The sequence below is a fragment of the Somniosus microcephalus genome, chromosome 27 (genome assembly GCF_052327205.1).
Source record: "Somniosus microcephalus isolate GS21.2 chromosome 27, FLI_Smic_1.0, whole genome shotgun sequence".
In the NCBI taxonomy this organism is placed as follows: domain Eukaryota; kingdom Metazoa; phylum Chordata; class Chondrichthyes; order Squaliformes; family Somniosidae; genus Somniosus; species Somniosus microcephalus.
In genome coordinates, this window is record NC_141013.1 from 31,974,199 (window position 1) to 31,988,039 (window position 13,841).

The window sequence follows — 13,841 nt, forward strand, 5'->3', positions numbered from 1 at the left end:
CATAATGCTTGCCTGTTATTTCTTAATCCCCTGCCCTTTGAGCCTTGGCAAAGGGTGCTAATGGGTTTAGATAGATTTTGAGCCTTCCTAAAGAGTTTTATTTTTTGTGAAAATCCCTTTAATCGTTCCCATCCCTTTAAATTTCACTGACACAAACTTTTTGATTCCCAGCATCAGTGTGCTCCCTATAACTGCCCATATCTGTGCCTGGATCTGTGAATAATTATGCAAATTGAATGCTATTAGCAGATTATGAAGATTAAATTAGGCAGTGCAGCACCCGGTTTTCAGGCACTAAGCGGCCAACTAATGCTCGAAAATGGGGTGCGAGATGCGTGCGCACACTTCCGATGGGAAGTGCGCACGGTGCCATCTTGGTAAAGGGGTTTGTGCGCGCACAGCTAATGATAGCCGGATCATGACACAAATCAGTATGCAACGCTGATTTGACACCATTTTCAAACTGCACACTCCAACCAATGCCCTGTCTTAATCTCCCACAGCTGAACTCGACATTAAACAGAATTAAAGACCCCCCCACCAGCGCTATTTAACGGGGTCATGAACTACTCACAGGACAGTTGCTGGATTATTTCTTCTGGCTGCTGGTGCAATTGAACATGTTTTTGGAGCTTTCCTATACTTAGTTAATGTTTGAATACTCTATAGGGAGTGGTCTGGCTGTTACTGAAGTACGTTTTTGGTCATTTTAAAGCTGAAACAAGTTGCTTCTAGACATGGATGACCTGGTATGGCTTCCTCTGAGAATTAACATGACTGGGAAAAAGAACAGAGGCCACGCAAAAGAAAGAAAGACTTGCATTTATATAGCGCCTTTCACAACCACCGGACGTCTCAAAGCGCTTTACAGTCAATCAAGCACTTTTTGAAGTGGAGTCACTGTTGTAATGTGGGAAATGCAGCAGCCAATTTGCACAGAACAAGCTCCCACTAACAGCAATGTGATAATGACCAGATCATCTGTTTTTAGTGATGTTGGTTGAAGGATAGATATTGGCCAGGGCACTGAGGATAATTCCCCTGCTCTTCTTTGGAATAGTGCCATGGGATCTTTTACATCCACCTGAGAGAGCAGGCGGGGCCTCAGTTTAATGACTATATCTGAAAGACAGCACCTCCGACAGTGCAGCACTCCCTCAGCACTGCATTGGAGTGTCAGCCTAGATTACTATGCTCAAGTCTCTGGAGTGGGACTTGAACCCACAAATCTTCTGACTCAGTAGGCAATTGTGCTACCCACTGAGCCACAGCTGACCACATAGAGCAGATCAACCTGCTAGGAGGAGGTGGACGGGGAGAAGAGCTCTCTGCAGGAGGCTATATCTGCCGAGGGTCTTCAGGGAGCAATTCTCTTACCTCAACTTCAGCGAGGATCAATGCTTGAGACAACTTCGCTTCACTAAAGAAGTCATAACTGAAATCTTCCAACTGTTGCAGCCACAACTGCAACCTCAAGGACCACAGGACTGCAGGACAAGAACTGCATTGCCAGTGGCTGTCAAGGTGACCATGGCTCTTCACCTTTATGTGTCTGGCTCCTTCCAGGCTCCTGCTGGAGATACAAGCAACATCTCTCAGTTTGCAGTGCACTGCTGCATAAGGGAGGTCACTAAGGATCTCTATACACAGAGAAACAGTTTCATTTCATTTGCTCTTGTCAGAGACAAACAGGTGAAGGGAGAACAAGGGTTTACATAGATTGCAGGTTTCCCCAGGGTGCAGGGTGCCATTGACTGCACGCACATTGCCTTGCGTGTGCCTCATGTGAACTCAGCCATTTTCATGAACCAAAAGGGATCTCACCCTCATTGTGCAGCTGGTGTGCGACCGCAGGCAGCACATCATACAGGTGAATGCTGCTATCCTGGCAGCAGTCCTTCATTCTGCGGTAGTCCTCTGTGCCACCTGTATTTGACCCACCATGGCAAAATCAAAGGCTGGCTACTGGGTGACAAGGATTTCCCACTCATGACATGGCTCATGACTCCAGTCCTACAATGCTGCCACAAGGAACATTATAGAGCACACCATTGACATCCTCAAGCAACATTTCCACTGCCTGGACTGCTCTAGAGGAGCCCTGCAGTAATTAGCTGAGTGGTTATCAAGATTTGTGGTAGTATGCTGCACAACCTCACTATTATGAGGGATCAGCCAATGCCACCACCAATCAGGCGAGAAGCTGAGGAGCAGGAGCACAAGGGAGAGGAGGAAGGTAGTGCAGGAAGTGGAGGAGGGGGAAGTGCAACAGGAAGTGAAGGATCAGGAAGAGGAAGGGAGGCTACAACGTAGACAGCCCCTTTCTGCCCAGGCTCTACATGATGAAATTATTCATGAGCGATGCCAGTAACCTCAACGACACCTCCTAATTCATCAGCAGTCCCACACTCCTTATCTTTCCACTGTCACTGGCCACCGCATTGCCCTCTTTCCGACAACACAAAAATAAAACCAACCAGAAAATGCACATTCCAATCCAATTTTATAAATTCAATCATTACATAATGCATACAAAATTAAACTAATCACTCTTGTGCATTCTCTTGGGGCCTGTCTCCTGTGTGCCTTTGCTAGTGCTCCTCCTGAGTTGTGGGTGCAAGGCTTGCAACAGTGCTAATTGGGTGAGGGTGAGGTAAAGCATATGAAATGAAAGGTTGAGTTGTGATTGATAGAGATTGTTCATAGGTGGGTGATGGGGATGTAGAGAATTGAGCAGTGGATGAGCCTAGAGGTGCAGTTGATAGGATATGCCGTTAGATGATTGAACTCACTCACCTTGACAGCTCGTGTCAGATCATTAAACTTCTTCGGGCACCGCATTCATGTTCTTGGAGCTATACTCCTGGCATTGACCTCAGCCATTACTTCTTCCCACTGCCTCCTGAGCATATGTCTGGAGGGCCTCCTGCCTCCCTGTGGACACAGGATGTCTCTCCTTCTCTCCAAGACCTCCAGTGCATTGTCAGAAACCCTTGGTTCTTGCTCTCTCACATGTTCAGCCAGCCATTCCTCAAAATATCACGGCACAGATGCACTTTTGAAAAAACTCCCACCACTTCTTGCAGCCACAATGCACCTCCCCTTTAAGAGGAGCAGGCTGCCTTTAAGTAGCGCTAGCCACTCGCGATATTGGGCCCCCTGCTGATGCGTGCAGCCAATGACCAGTGCGGGTAGTGCTGGCTACACACAGCAATCATATAAAAAACAGCAGGCAGCACCAATTTAACGTGCTGCTTGCATGGCAATGAACTGGCGCGGGTTAATCGATTACCACAATCCCCACGCCCGTTTTCGGGGGTTAGCAAATTTAACCCCTGAAAACTCTACGGGGATTAACACCAGCTCTGAGCCATTTAATGAAAATTGGCCCCAATCATTCCAAGAGTAATGAAGTTGGAAATGAGTCGCGCTGAATACTACAAGTGGGATATAAATGATAGTCCACGAGTCTTCAAAATTAATTTTGTTCGTATCACACATTAAATATTGATCTAGTAAAGAATTAGGTAAAAAATGTAGTTTAACTTTGTAGTTTAGCGGCAATGAAAATGCTAATTAGGTGACCGGGTTTAGAATGCTTCTATGCCTTTTCGAAGGTGAAATTAGCTTGAGTAATTAGAATGCTGTGGAATGATGTCAACTTCATATTTCATAGCAGTTACATCATTTCCCCAATCAGGAAGTCAGTCTCTGCATCATGGAAATGACTTCTGCAGGGCCTGTTGGTATTATTCTTCCAACCATTTTGGAACATTTCTAACAGAGATGTTTGCATGGTGTACCCCTGAATGAACCCATGCACAAACGGTTGTGAGATACTTGGACGTAATTGAGTTGTGCAAATTTGGCTTAATACAGATTCTGTTAGCCAAAAACAGAAAACAGAAATGTTCCTGGATTGCACGAAGGCTACAAGTGATCAGTTATTTGCATTCTTATGAAGAGGTGGCCTAATGAAAGAAAAGGGGTACATTGAGGGGGAAAAAAGGTGGGAATTGGGGTATTATTTTCTCAAAGTACTGCTGGATCTTTGCTACAGTTGCTATTATGATGAAATTAGGGTTTTTCAAAGGTCTGTCAATTCCAAATGGCTTTAAGCCAGTCTGACACATTGTTATGGATATCAACTGTAAATTGTGTCCATATGGCTATTTCTGCCTGTGATAATCCCCGGTGAGAGGTCGAAGCTGCAAATTAGGTGGTAGGAAATTTCCAAACAGCAGGATTAGGTAGGTCCATGGTCAACCCCTTTTTGCAACTTCACTTCCTCTCTGCTTGAAAAGAGACTCAAACGGCAAGCTATCACGAGGTGAAACGTGTGGAAATCAGCCGCCAAAGTGATAAAAAAAATCTGTATGTGGAGCCCGCTGAAGAAATGACAGCTTCTTTCATGTGAAGCACGATAATCCCGTATTTCATAAATATCTTAGTCCATCTAAATTGTGCTCTCGGACAGCATTAACCTTTGTGTGATGGGATTTTACCTTTAAAAAATATTTTCCATAGCACTTCAGTGAAAGATTGATTCTATTTCGGTGGTTTCTCACAATCAGGAATGAGAATATACATCGCTTATTATGTATCCAGGATTCATTTTTTTTTAAGCGCAGATGCTAGTTTCAAGTATAGCCATGTGTAAATTTTTGCTCCTGTTTGCATTTGGCTCAGATTCAATCATTTCTATCCCAACTCCCTCAAACTGTTTTTTTGTTGGTATTGCTCAGTTTGTTTCGTGTTGCCAGTAAAATAAGTAACTAGTAACATCTAATTGCTCATTGCTAACATTGAAGAAATAGCTCAGCAATGTTTGCAATAAAAGTGCACCATCGAGCACTTTTTCAGAGTGTAATTGTTATTGAGGCACTGGGGGTAATTTCTAACCTAACCCGCCTGGCGGGAAACAGATGGGATCAGATCGGCCCTCCGTTTTACACCCGCTCGATGCCTTTTCATTCTGCACGGAGGGGTTCCCTGTGCAGGCTGCTCTTGCACACTCTCCACTTTGCCATCCTTGTCTGCCATCCGGACACGCCTTGGCACACCATCTTGCCGTCCGGCAGAGGCGGGTGTCCCCAATGGAGGGCTTTCTACGCGGGAGTCCTCCCTTTATCTATTGGGGACTTGGCCTGGAGGGTGTTGCAAGGAGCAGTCCCGTGCAACAAAGTTTTAAGTAGGTTCACAGCCTGCCTTTTCTGTGACCTGGAGGAGTCTGTTTTCCACGTTTATATGGAGTGTGAGAGGTTGCAGCCCCTCTTCTATTATTTGAAGGGGCTGCTCCTCGATTTTTGGCTGCACTTCAGTCCCACGCTCCTGATATTTGGTCACCTGGTGCAGAGGGGAGCGGGCAGGTCAGAGGACCTCCTCGTAGGACTGCTCCTGGGCCTGGCCAAAGTGGCCATTAACTGGTCCAGGCAGCGGGTGATCGAGGGGGTCATCCGACCTGACTGCCTGCCTCTCTTCCGCAGCTATGTTCGCACCCGGGTGGTCCTGGAGATGGAGCATGCAGTGTCTGCTGGCACGCTCGAGGCCTTCCGCGACCGGTGGGCACCGCGGGGACTAGAGTGCATCATCACCCCGGCCAATCAAATTTTACTTTAAGTTGTTAAGTTTCATTTAAAGTTTTATTACTTATAGTTAATTTGTTTTAGTGCACCCAATCAAAAGAGTACACCCGTTTGATTTTACTTTCCAATAAAGTCTGAGATGGCTTTTGTGCTGCACCCTGATTGGCTGCACTGGAGTGAATGGGAAACAATATGGCGGCTGGTGTGGGGTTGTAGTAACCCAAGGACTGAGTGACCACACCTTCAAATTGCTCGCACTAGGATCAACTATTGATGGAGCTCTGCTGTCGCGGTTGGACAATCTTGGAAAGAGGTTGCAGTCGACTGTGCTGCTCTTGGGGAAAGTCTCTCTGTCTGCTGGATCCTGATTTCCATGGTCGTCCAAAAAAGACAGTCAGGTCATTCCCAGGAAACCAGCTTTATGGGCAGCCATTCTTGGGGGCTTCTGGTTTCCTCACTGCACAGCTGATTTTATGAACCATTCACAAGAAATGGTGATTGAGCAGGTCGCTTGCTGCTCAAGAAGTATGAAGATGATCTTCAGTGCAGCTGGTTTCTATTTGGTGAGATTAAGGAGGGATGAATCTGACCAGAGGAAACTCAGGTACAACCACCAGTTCATGGGCAGCAATGGATAAATTTTTATACTTGTTTCTCGGGAGCAAAATACTGTGCCTCTCTCCCACGTGTTTGCTCTTTTGCCAAAGAGACAATGTTGGGTGCAGATAATGGGTGTGATTAGGACTATAGGTTGCAGATTGCCTACCCCACAGACAGTATTGTGCTCATTATAATGAAATAAATCTAGTACATATTTTACTGTGGGCTCATGGATAGTGTCTGAGCACTTGGTAAAGGCACAACCTGTCATTAAAGATCCCTTTGACTGAAATGATAAAAATCAGGTATTGCTGGTCCTTGTGCCAATGGTAGCAAGTCTGCTGCTGACGCAAGACACTGGAGTCCTTCGTGTGCTGTGGCTCGGGGATATGGGCTGTTCCTCATCATGCATCATGTAGCACACCACAAACTTTCTGTACACTTTGGCGGGCTCATATTGAAAATCTCATCTGAGTTGATGTCAACTGCAGCAATTGATGGAGGCATCACGGGCCTTACTTCGCACAGCTGGCTCCTATCATTGGCACTGAGTTAATGCCCAGCCTGAGTCTCATTTATATCCCCATGAAAAAGTAACTATTCATAAAATGCAGTGTTACGCAAGGTAACTGCATCTGCCTCCCCCGCTATTATAATTGGCTAAATCGCTGTGTGCTTGCTGAGCTGGGTGCATATAGCAGGATGCTGCTCACCCTGTGATGTTCTGTTCATTAAAATGAATGCGTGGCACTAACTCACAGACTGGGGGTGTGCAGTTTCCCAATATGTCCTGCTTGCACACATCAGGACTGCTGAAGTAGAAAATCTCCCCCGTACTGACCTGTTAAACCTAGATCAAAAAAGTGAAGCAAGTGTAAACGCTATTAACACTCTCACTATCTGCACTTTTCATTATCCACCAGAATTTTTGCAAAAGTGAGAACTGAGGATTTTTGATGGATAAGTGCCGCAGACAAGAAATTTATCACCTAGCATTCTATTTTCCATTAGCAGTAAGTTGGTGTGAACACTACCACTGATTCATGAATCACCTATAATGTTTTCAATAATAGCATGTACAGTATATGCTCAAATACAAATACATGTGGAAGATTAGATGATGCTTGCAACATGACCACTGAGGGATTGAACATGACAAGTAGTGAGGCTGAGGCGAGCTAACTATTTCATGGCTATAGGCAACGCTGAACTAACATTTGACTCGGCTTCAGTTTCACACCAATACTAAACTTATATTCTGTAAATCTAGTGTTAAAGCCTGAGCTAGCTACAGCAAAGCAGAGCAAGACTCCCTCCTCCAGGGAGTCTCACTGTGATTCTCTTCAATCTCAAGTTGGGCCCTATCTCCAGATTCGGGCTGTGTTTACAGATATAACTGCAGCATCAGTGCAAACATAAACCACTTTGCACCAATACTACAGCAGTGTGAATCCATCTGGGACTCTGCACATTGATTTGGTTATTGAGGTACAGACACTTCCAGCATTGCCTGTTGACCAAGGTCAGGAAGCTAGATCAGGATGAGAACACAAATCAAAGAAACCTCCTCTACTAGCTCTTTTATCTTTGCACTTCAAGCGTCACCATTGCAAATCCTTCCACAACATTCTGGGTGCGATCTTGCCAGCCCTTTGGAGGCGGGACTACTGGGAAAATGGCAGAATCTGGGAGCGGGTACCCATCCCGCCCCCAACCCACCTCCGTGCCATCTTCCCAGGAGGCGGGTACCCGACCCGCGCCGGGTCCCGTCTCCTGGAGGCGGGAAGGGGATTACAGCCACAGGTAGTTAACAGGCAGTTAAGAGGATTATCCCCACTTTTCCAGCAGAGGCGCGGGCTTCCCGACGTCGGGAAACACCGCCAGGGTCACCGAGGCGAGCAGTGGGTCTGCGGGGGTCTGCGGGGTGCAAAAGTGCGCTGCGGAGGTAAGTGATGGGTGCAAGTGTGGAGAGGTGAGTATGTGAGGTGAGTGAAAAGTGATAGAAAATGTTTACTTACCTTTGTTTATTCCTGCAGGCTTCAACAGTTGGGGATACGGAAACTCTCGCATCTCACCGGCAGAGATGACAGAATAGCTGCTGCATTCTCCAGTGCAACAGCCATCTAATTTCTGCTCACAAAAGAGGTTTGATGAGTCTTGAATACAAGAACTCATCAAACAACAGAGAATGTCAGTGTTTGACAGCTTCACAGAGCTTTCAAACGAGGACAATTCATCTGTCAAAAATCTTTGACAGATGAAACGTCATATGCTGACATTCTCTGCAACCGGCTTCCCCTTAATTGGCCTGCTAAACCCGCTGGGTGGGCTTAACAAGGTCAATCAAGGGAAAACAGTGTGGGTTGGACACAAGTCAATGGAGGCGGGACTAAAACCCGACAAGCAGCAGACCCGCCTCCAAAGCGCCCCCATTGACAAAATCGCCCCTTTACCTTTTGCTTTGTCCTCTTTACTTGCTTGCTGTGTGTTAACACCAGGTGGGGGATAACATGGATGGCACCAGTTAATTGCTTCAAATTAAAAAAAGTGAAAGGCCACTTCCTCACTGACAATCTCCAACCAGTTACAGAGGTAAAAATACTGGGGTAGACTTTTGTCCACACCACCTGGACAGTAACCTAATGGAGTGGCTTACCCACCTGTTATAGAGCTTGTGTTATTTTCATTCCATTGAAATCAATAAAAAGGGATAGGCAATCCATTCTGCCAGATTACCACCCAGCTACAGAAGCTGAAACAATTCCCCATTATTTGGAGCAAAGTCTTAGCTCCAGAAATAATGCCAAAGGGGAAAAGCCAAACAGCAGACGTTCCAATGTTCGCACCGCCTGTACCAATAAACAACAACGCAACTCCGATTATCTGCACTCTTGTTATCTGCACTTTTGATTATCTGTCAAAATGTTTGCAGAGTTCAGGACTGAGGAATTTTCACTGGCTCAGTGTCCCCTGGAAGTCAGGATTGCCAGGATTTATTTAGTTAAACAAGTGACTAAAAGCCTTCAAGTTCATGAAATTCGTGTAACATACCTGTTCAAAGATTTGAGGACGATCAGTTGTCCACCAATTTCCATTATCCCATGAGTGCTGCCCTTCCATTCAGAAGGCAACTACAGTTCCACGCCAGTAGTCCCAATATTTAGTCGGAGACGCATTGGGAGCGAGGGGTCTGATATCCACAAGAAACCCGGAAGTAAGTTCAGTGCATCGGTCAGTGGCATTTTAACTCGGCCACTTCATTAGCATTTTACTCCTGGGTTTGCCGTCGAATCCGCGGTAGTTGGCGTGACGAGGACCTGCATGACGCGACCTCAACTCCAGCATTTAAAGGGTCAATTCAAAGATGGAATTCGGAGGAGTTGGAGTTTGCTAAAAAGGAACAGGAAGTTAAATGATGGATTCGAGACAGAAAAGCGCTGTGCCGCGTTTCGAAGACTCCTCTTTTGATGCGCTGCTGGGGGCTGTGAGGAGCCGCAAAGAGATGCTGTTCCCCAGCAATGGGAGGAAGAAATCTGTTGCTGCTACAAAGAAGGCGTGGCTAGAGCTGGCCCAGGAGGAGAGCAGCAGGAGCGTAGTGCCACATTCCTGGAATCAGTGCAGGAGGCGCTTTAATGCCCCAACCAGGTCAGGAAAGGTGAGTGCAGTTGCACATTCACCTACATCTTGCTGTGCGCATCACCTCAACCCCTCACTCTGCCTTGTCAAACCTGCTCCATCAGATCACTCCTCACACCCACTTACCTTGCACAGCCACCCATCCAACTCTTTCTATGCGCTTCCTCACATCCCCATCTACCCATCCACCACTGCGACTCCCCCTCATCCTTATATAATTTGATACCTCTCCCTGCACTGCATCCATCGGGTGAACACATGCTATTGCATTCACTCAGAGATCTGTTCTTTCTCTCCTTGCAGATGTTGTGCAGAGCGTAGCAGACCACGACCATTCTGAGGACCCTGGCTGGTGTGTACTGAAGGGCGCCTCCAGATGTGACTAGGCACCTGAAGCGCATCTTCAGCATGACAATGGCTTGTTCGATCACACATCTGGTGGTCATATGGCATTCATTGTAGTGCTGTTGGACTTCATTGGTCGGGTTCCTGACGGGCGTCATCAGCCAAGTTTGACGTGGGTATCCCTTGTCTCCTAGCAACCAGGTCCGAAGAGATCAGGGAGCTTGGACTGCCGCAGGACAAAAGCATCATGGCAGCTCCCGGGAATCTGGTACACACCTGCAGAAATAACTTTTTGTGCTTGCACACCAGCTGCACATCGATGAAGTGGAAGCCCTTGTGGCTGACGAGTACTCCTGGTTGATCTGGGGTTGCGGGGATTGCCATGTGTGCAGTCGATGAGGCTCTGCACCTGTGGGAAGCCAGCCAGAGATGCAAACCCGAGCACCCGCTCATTCTGACTGACATTATCGCAGGCGAAGTTGACATAATTGACGTCCCTAGCATCAGTCACCTGTCTTATGCATTTGTGGGCCACCGACAGAGATCCTGGGCATGTTTCCGGCAGAGCCCTGGAAGGATCCTGAGGCAAAAAAGTTGATGGCGGTGGTGACTTTGACAGCCTCTGGTAACGCGTGGCCACCAGGTCCAGAATGGAGCAGGTCTTCTTCTAGGAGGCTGCTGCTGTCTGCCATCGCCTGACGTGATAACCTGAGCCTCCTGAGACACTGTTGTTCAGACATGTCAAACAAACTCAGCCTGTGCCTGTACACCCTGTGTCACAGGCAGTGCCTCCTGCGAGCTGCCCCCCTCTCCGCTGCCCCCCTCTCCACTGCCCCCCAATCCGCTGCCCCCAACTCTGCTGCTTCCTCTCTCCGCTGCCCCCCTCTCCGCTGCCCCCTCTCCACTGCCCCCCAATCCGCTGCCCCCAACTCTGCTGCTTCCTCTCTCCGCTGCCCCCTCTCCGCTGCCCCCCTCTCCGCTGCCCCCTCTCCGCTGCCCCCCTTTCCGCTGCCCCCAACTCTGCTGCTTCCTCTCTCCGCTGCCCCCTCTCCGCTGCTTCCTCTCTCCGCTGCCCCTCTCTCCGCTGCCCCCCTCTCCGCTGCCCCCCTCTCCGCTGCCCCCCTCTCCGCTGCCCCCTCTCCGCTGCCCTCCTCTCCGCTGCCCTCCTCTCCGCTGCTCCCTCTCCCCTGCCCTCTCTCCACTGCCCCCCTCTCTGCTGCCCCCTCTCCCCTGCCCCCCTCTCCCCTGCCCCCCTCTCCGCTGCTTCCCCTCTCCACTGCTGCACTCTCTGCTGACCAGCTACAGGTCTCTGAACAGCAGGCTGCTGCTGTTGCTGCTGATGGTCATATTGGTCCTCGTCCGAGGTCCAATCTAAGGCAGCCAAAGTGCCATCCATCTTGATGTGATTAAGAAAACCTCCAAAATGTGGGAAGTAACCTCTCACCAAAAGTACCGTGAACAAACCATTTTGCAGGAGCAGGTAAGAAAGCAGCTGTGAGTACTGAGTATGTATTGCAGTATTTCCATGAGATTGATTCATAGAAACATAGAAACATAGAAGATAGGAGCAGGAGTAGGCCATTCGGCCCTTCGAGCCTGCTCTACCATTCAATGGCTGATCATCCAAATTCAATACCCTGTCCCTGCCTTCTCCCCATATCCCTTGATCCCTTTAGCCTTAAGAAATATATCCAACTCTTTCTTGAATATATTTAATGAACTGGCCTCCACCGCCCTCTGTGGCAGAGAATTCCACAGGTTCACCACTCTCTGGGTGAAGAAATTCCTCCTCATTTCAGTCCTAAATGGCTTACCCCTTATCCTTAGACTATGACCCCTGGTTCTGGACTCCCCGGCCATCAGAAACATCCTTCCTGCATCTAGTCTGTCCAGGCCTGACAGAATTTTATAGGTTTCGATGAGATCCCCTCTCAATCTTCTAAACTCCAGTGAGTATAAGCCCAATCGACACAATCTCTCCTCATACGTCATTCCTGCCATCCCAGGTATCAGCCTGGTGAATCTTCGCTGCACTCCTTCCATGGCAAGAACGTTCTTCCTCAGGTAAGGCGACCAAAACTGCACACAATACTCAAGGTGTGGTCTCACCAAGGCCCTGTACAACTGTAGCAAGACATCCTTGTTCCTGTACTCGAACCCTCTTGCTACAAAGGCCAACATACCATTTGCCTTCTTAACTGCCTGCTGCACCTGCATGCTTACCTTCAGCGACTGGTGCACAAGAACACCCATGTCTCTTTGCACTTCCCCTTCACCCAATCTATTGCCATTGAAATAATAATCTGCCTTCCTGTTTTTGCCACCAAAGTGGATAACCTCACATTTATCCACATTATAGTGCATTTGCCATGTTTCTGCCCAATCACCCAACCTGTCCAAATTGTACTGGAGTTTCACGACATCCTCCTCACAGCTTACCCTCCCACCCAGCTTTGTGTCATCTGCAAATTTGGAGATATTACATCCAATTCCCTCGTCCAGATCATTAATATATATTGTGAACAGCTGGGGTCCTAGGACCGGTCCTTGCGGTACCCTACTAGTCACTGCCTGCCACTCGGAAAACGACCCGTTTATTCCAACTCTTTGCTTTCTGTCCGCCAACCAGTTCTCTATCCAAGTCAATACCTTGCCCCCAATCCCATGTGCCTTAATTTTGCACGCTAATCTCTTATGTGGGACCTTATCGAAAGCCTTCTGAAAGTCCAAATACACCACATCCACTGGTTCTCCCTTATCTATTTTACCAGTTACATCCTCAAAAAATTCCAGTAGATTAGTCAAGCATGATTTACCTTTTGTAAATCCATGTTGACTTTGTCCGATCCTGTCACTGCTTTCCAAGTGCTCTGCTATTACATCTTTTATAATAGACTCCAGCATTTTCCCCACTACCGATGTCAGGCTTACCGGTCTATAATTCCCCGCTTTTTCTCTACCACCTTTTTTGAATAGCCCCCTCAATTGCTGCTGTGTTCCTTCACTGCTTTCAGGAAGCCCAGGAAACCCATGGATGAGCCGTTAAATTTAAAAGTCAGTTGAAATCGCTCTAATTGAGCGATTGGCATATGTTAATAGGCAACCCGCCTCTCCTAAGAGGTTCCGCGCAAGCTTCCAGTTAAACCCGAAAGTCGGCGGGTTGAAGACGGCTTCCTGACCCGCTGACATTTTTACCCGTTTTAACCCCCATCCACTTCCAAACGCAAGCGCCCCTCCAGGTTAAAATCCCCTTCACTGTCGCTGGATGTCTATGTGAAAGAAAAGAAAGACTTGTAATTGTACAGCGCTATTCGTGACCTCAGGTCATCCCAAAGAGCCAATTAATTACTTTTGAAGTGTAGTCACTGTTGTAATCTAGGAAACGCAGCAAACAATTTGCGCACAGCCAGGTCCCATAAACAGCAATGAGATAAATGACCAGATCATCTATTTAAGTTGTGTTGGTTGAGGGATAACTATTGGCCAGGACACCAGGGAGAAATCCCCTGCTACCACTCCAGGGATCTGAGCACATAAAGCTAGGCTGACACTTCCAGTGCAGTGCTGAGGGAGTGCTGCCCTGTCGGAGGTGACGTCTTTCGGATGAGATGTTAAACTGAGGCCCCATCTGCCCTCTCAGGTGGACGTAAAAGATCCCGTGGCACTATTCCAAAG